Source organism: Aethalodelphis obliquidens, unplaced genomic scaffold (assembly GCF_003676395.1).
Source record: "Aethalodelphis obliquidens isolate GAN/ISIS:26980383/991018 unplaced genomic scaffold, ASM367639v1 scaffold68, whole genome shotgun sequence".
In the NCBI taxonomy this organism is placed as follows: Eukaryota; Metazoa; Chordata; class Mammalia; order Artiodactyla; family Delphinidae; genus Aethalodelphis; species Aethalodelphis obliquidens.
In genome coordinates this window covers 6,388,530-6,394,529 of record NW_020838012.1, presented here as the reverse complement: position 1 = coordinate 6,394,529, position 6,000 = coordinate 6,388,530, and positions in this window count along the sequence as shown.

Here is a 6,000-nt window from a genome sequence, read left to right as displayed (position 1 = left end):
CTAAAAATCCCCTGTGTTCTACATATTAATTGCTTTTTCTCTCCCCAACCCCAGTCCCTGGCAACCACCAGTTTTTTTCAAGTCTCCATAAGTTTTCTCTTTTCCAGAATATTACATAATTGGATTCATTCAGTATGTACCCTTTTCAAATTGGCTTCTTTCACCTAACAGTATGAATTTAATGTTCTTCTACATTTTTTGTGACTTGGCAGTCCATGTCTTTTTTATGGCTGAATAATATTCCACAGTATAAATATTCCTCCGTCTATACATTCACCTGCCAAAGGACATTTCAGTTGCTTCCAAGTTTAGACAATTATGAATAATGCTTCTATAAACATATGTATGGGATTTTGTGTGGATATAAGTTTTCAACTTATTTGTGTAAATACTGAGAAGACTGATTGCTAGAGACTATTATAAGGGTTTGTTTTGTTTTGCAAGATACTGGGAAACTGTATTTCAAAGTGACTATAACATTTTGCATTCCTTCCAGCAATGACTAGTATGTCTTTATGTTTCACATCCTTGCCAGATTTTGGTATTGTCAGTGTTTTTGATTTTAGCCATTCTAATAAGTGAATAGTGATATCTCATTATTGTTTTAGATTGCAACTCCCTGGTGACATATAACGTTGAGCATATTTGCGTATGCTTAGTTTCCATCTGTATATATTATTTGGTGAAAAGTCTATTCATATTTTCTGCCCACTTTTAAACTGTATTGTTTGTTCTCTTATTGTTGACCTTTAAGAATCTTTGAATATTTTGGATACCAGTCTCTTATCAGATATGCACCTTGCAAATATTTTCTCCCAGCGTTTTTATTATTTTAAAAGTGTCTTCTTCAATTTTTATTAGTTTTTTCTCTTAATTATTCTTGCCTAATCCTGTCATAAAGGCAGGCCTTAGTTATGCACTGTAGCCAGTTATAGCCATGAGAGAAACTCCAGGATTTAAGTTAGTAAACTGGAAAAGAGGTCCCCAGTGAGCAGGATATTATGCAGTTATTCACAGAGAAGAGAAAACAGAAGTTGAGACAGATCCAAAACAACATAGCAAAACAGAGAAGTTCAAACTACAATATAAACTATTTAAGCAAGTCACACGTTAATCTCTGAATGGCATATATCAAGGACAAACTCATAGCATCATAGAAGAGTCATTGAAATCACATCTACCAGATGAGACCGAAATTATATGTTCAGCCCAAATGGATTAATTGCATACTAAAACAAACAAGCAAAGAAACAACAGTCAGTGTTTTTCAGATTTTAACAGAGCCCAGTATCTCAAAACATAATATTAAAAATGTTCATGATAAAATTCATAACATCATTTAAAGAAACAAGAGAAAAGACAATGAGCATGCTAACACTTTAATGACTCAAAATTGGGGATTATAAGACAAACATATTAAAGCAGCTCTTATAAGAGTACTCAATGAGATAAAAGTAAAGGCTCTCAAAATGAATAAAAAAGATAGACATTCTCAGAAGAGAAATAGAAATTATGTGAAAAAAGAACCAAATAAAAATTTGGAATTGAATTATATAATATCTAAAATAACACATTTACTCAGTGGACTAAATAGTAGAATGGAGATAAATAGAAAAAATGGAAATGACAGGAAAAGATTCCATTAAATAAAGGAAGATAGATAATAGTAATTATCTATTAAGAAGAACAGAGAAAAACAACTGAAAATATTGATAAGAAGTTATGGGACAATATTAAAAGATCTAATATTTATATTGCATGAGGACCAGAAGGAGAATATGAAAAGACAGGTTCTGAAGGCAATAGTGGAATAAGTAATCTCCAACGTTTGTAATTTTTTTGTGAAAAATATAAAGTTTCGGGTAACTCAGCAAACCCTAAATAAGCTCAACTCAAATAAGTACATTCGCATGCATCACAAAATAAAATTTCTGAAAGCCAAAGATAAGGAAAAAGTCTTGAAAGCAGCCAGAGAATAATGACGTTTTACATAGAAAGGAACAAAATTTCGATGAGTAACAATTCCAGTGACAATGGAACAACAAATTTAAAGTGTTGAAAAATAGAATTGTCAATGTACAATTCTGTATAAAATGATAATATCATGTAGAAATGAAATTGAAATATATTATCAAATAAAGGAAAACTAAGGAAATTTTTCCCCAGATGAAGTGTTCTTTCTCTCTCCACAGACACACATACACACACACAGACCCTACTTTTCAGACAAAAGGCAAATAAAACCAGAGATAAACTTGGAACTTTAAACATAAAGCATGATATGATATAGTAATATCTGTGTAAATATAAAACACTGATTTTCTTGTGGCTAAAATGTGTACAACAATTGAAACAAAAAAATTCAAACACAGGTAAATTTCCAGTGTGTATAAATACAATAATTATGACAACTATAACGTAAAGATGGGATGACGAGTGCCGATATGGTTTTAAGGCTTTATATTTTAATTATTTTGGTAAAATATTAACTAAGAAATCTGTGAATGATTAGATATTTATATTGTGAGGCTTACAGCAACCACTAAAAACACACATTACTAATTTATGCAAATAGAAAAATTATAATAATAAAAATATCCAAATAATCCAAAAGTAGGTAGGAAGGAGGAACCATAATAAAAACCAAAGGGAACAAACAAATTTAAAATAATAAAATGGTAGCCCCAGATTATATCAATAAACAGGGTGTATTAATTGTATTTGATTAACTATAATATTTAAATACAACTTATGTAAATATACCAAAATAAAAGAAAAATTACCAAATTACATAAAAATTACCAACTATAGGCTATCTAGAATAAACTACTATATATATATAAAGACCTACATTAAAATTACAAGCTTGGAAGAAGATACACCATGCAAACACTGGTCAAAAGTAAACTGAATTGGCCATACTAATATTAGACAAATTTTCTTCAAAACAAGGAATGTTTTCAAGGATAAAGAGGGACATTACAGATTGATAAGAGAGCAAGCTCAGTAATGAGACATAATAATTCTAAGCCATTTGCACCTGACCACAGAACTTTATAAAGAAACAATTGTTAGAACTAAAAGAGAAATAGATATATTCAAATTAGAAGGTCTGAATGACATTATGCACCAATGTGAAACATATAAAATTTATATAACACACCACCCAACAATAGCAGAATATATATTCTTTTCCAGTTCATATTCTGTACATTAAAATTTATAGCATGCTGATATTCAATGCTTATATGCATGTATTAAAACTGAAATAAGTTCTCAAGTCAGTGATATAAGCTTTTAGCTTAATAAGCTAGAAAAAGAGTTAAATCCAAAACAAGAAAATGATAAATATAAGAGCAGATTTTGATGAAAGTGAAAAGAGAAAACAATAGAGAAATCAATGAAATCAATAGGTTATTGAAGTCCTTAGCTAATATTGTTGAATTTTTCTTATCTCCCTTCCATTCTATTAGCTTTTGCTAAATGGTTTTTATTATTTATGTCTCTTTATTGATATTGTCTATTCGGTGAGACATTGTTCTCTACTTTCATACTGTGACCATGATTTCCTTTAGTTCTCTAACCAAGTATATAACAGCTGATTTAGATCTGTCTCAATCAATTTAACATCTGGGCTTTCTCAAGAGCAGTCTCTATTGACTGATTTTTTGCCTGTGTATTGATCATATTTTCCTATTCCTTTAAGTTACTCTTGATTTTTGTTAATAGGACATTCTAAATAATATAATATGGTGACTCTGGAAATCAGATTTCCCCTTGCTCACAGTTTATATTTGTTTTTTGTCACTATTACTATTTATTTGTTTAATGATTTTACTAGAATAATTCCATAAAGTCTGTGTTATTTCTCAGTGTGATCACTGCAGTCTCTTCTCAGTTAGCAGAGTCAGTAATAATTGGACAGAAATTTCCTTTAATTCATTGACTTAATAAATCTCCCATCTTTTGAGGGGGTGGGTGTAGAGGGACTCTGTGTATGTATAGTGACATATGTTCTTTGCTCCAGCGGGTACTTTACAACTGTGACTTAGACCTCACTTTCTGCTTGTGCATATTCTTAAAGTCAGCCAAAGGTGAATAATTAGGATTTTCTCAAGTCTGTCCTAAGCATGTGCACAACCCTGCAAATTTGTATGGTCTTCTAGATTCAATAAATATTATAAATATTTTCCAAGCTTTCTATGCCCATCTTATTCTCCTATTTTTTTTTTTTTTATTTATCTTTGTTGGTCAGCCTCTTCTTAGCCCCAACTGGTCTCACTGTTTCAGTCAGATGTGATTTTGAACAGTTATCTCTGATTGTTTTTTGACAAGTGCCAGAGAAATAGGGCATTTTACACAGATGTGATTCTAAATAAAATCAAATAAAGACAAATTCTGAAAACAGAGCTTTTCACAGAGCTGCCAGAACAGTGAAATAGTGACAGTCTGGGTATGCAAATTTGCATGAACTTAAAACCCATTTATCCCCTCCTGTGGCTGTCAGGTTGTTCTTTTTCACAGTCATGGATGTTGAAAAATTATTGATTTTCAAAGCTACCATGAATCTGGATAGAAGGAAGTGTTAATCTGACAAATTAATAATTCCACGAAGCTCACTGTTCTTACAGCAATTAAACCATTTTTCTTAACTAATCATTCTTGGACTGTGACAAATCTGGTTAGTTCCCAGGTTTCTTAAAATGTTGATGATAAAAATTGTTGTCTATGTTTTTATTTTTATGCAGTAGCAATTTTAAAGGATATTTACTCCACTACCCCGGAATTGTTTATGCCCAATTAATTTTTGAATAATTTGAAAAAAAATAGTGGAGGCTGTCTGGCTTTTTAAAATTGTGCTGAAAAAAATGACTATCTATATGCATGGAAATTAATCTCTAATTAAATCACACACCACTTAAAGTTATTTCACCAAATTATAGATTCACTCAGTAAATAAATAATTTTGTTAGTTGTGAAGATGGTAAATTTTATCTACCTACTGAAATGCAAAAGCTATGGACTTTCTTCCTTTAAAAGTTTCTTATATTTTTCAAAAGCCTGAATTTTAAACCAAAGTATTGTAAAAAGTAGTAACTATAATAATTGACAATCATTGAATGCCTTTCATCTGTGAAGCACCTTGATATGTGTATTTCATTCATTAATGAATTATATAGACACCATCAGTTTCCTCACTTTATAAAGTGAGTTTAGAAAGGTTATGTAACTAGCCAAAGGTCACACAACTAATCAGTTACTGTAGTTTAAAATTTAAAACATAAAATGTGTCTTGTATCAAAGTTTATGCTCTTAAAAATGGTGCAAATTTCCTCACTAAAATAAATATTACCATATGTGTTCTCAGATTTCACATATATGAGCAGTTCTGCTAATCCTTGTTGCTTTACTCAGTGAGGTTTTGTCAAATACTTATGCATTATCTATAAAGAATATTCTTCTTTCTAAATTTCTAGAAGTATTTCCTAACCCTATATTTAAACTCTGTTTTTCTGCAAAACAAACTAAATGAGACAACTTTTTATCTAGAGGATAATATTAAAAACTTAATTGTGTTATTAGAGAAAATTGTTATAATGATTTTAGAAAACTCCATCCTTCACTTGGAAAACATATGAACTTATAGCAATTTTTAAAAAAGAATGATTTTGAATATATGTCTAAAATTTCAAAGAAAGACACATGAAAATGTTGCCTGACTGAGTTTTTGTTGCTGCCTATTTATAGAGGCTACTAATGGAACTCGTTAAATTGGAAGTGGAATATATGGAGCAAAGATATTAGAAATAGGAAAATATGAGAGTCCTTGGGCCTGATTAGGAGAATGCAATGAATAGGATCAACCTATTCAACCTTTTTATTTTATGACAGAAAATAAATGTCAACATTAATTGACTAGCTCAATTTTTATTAATCAGGGTCTCATAGTGATGATGCGTCTGAAGTGTTCATTTTCCTTAAATCATAACTTTTGCCTTT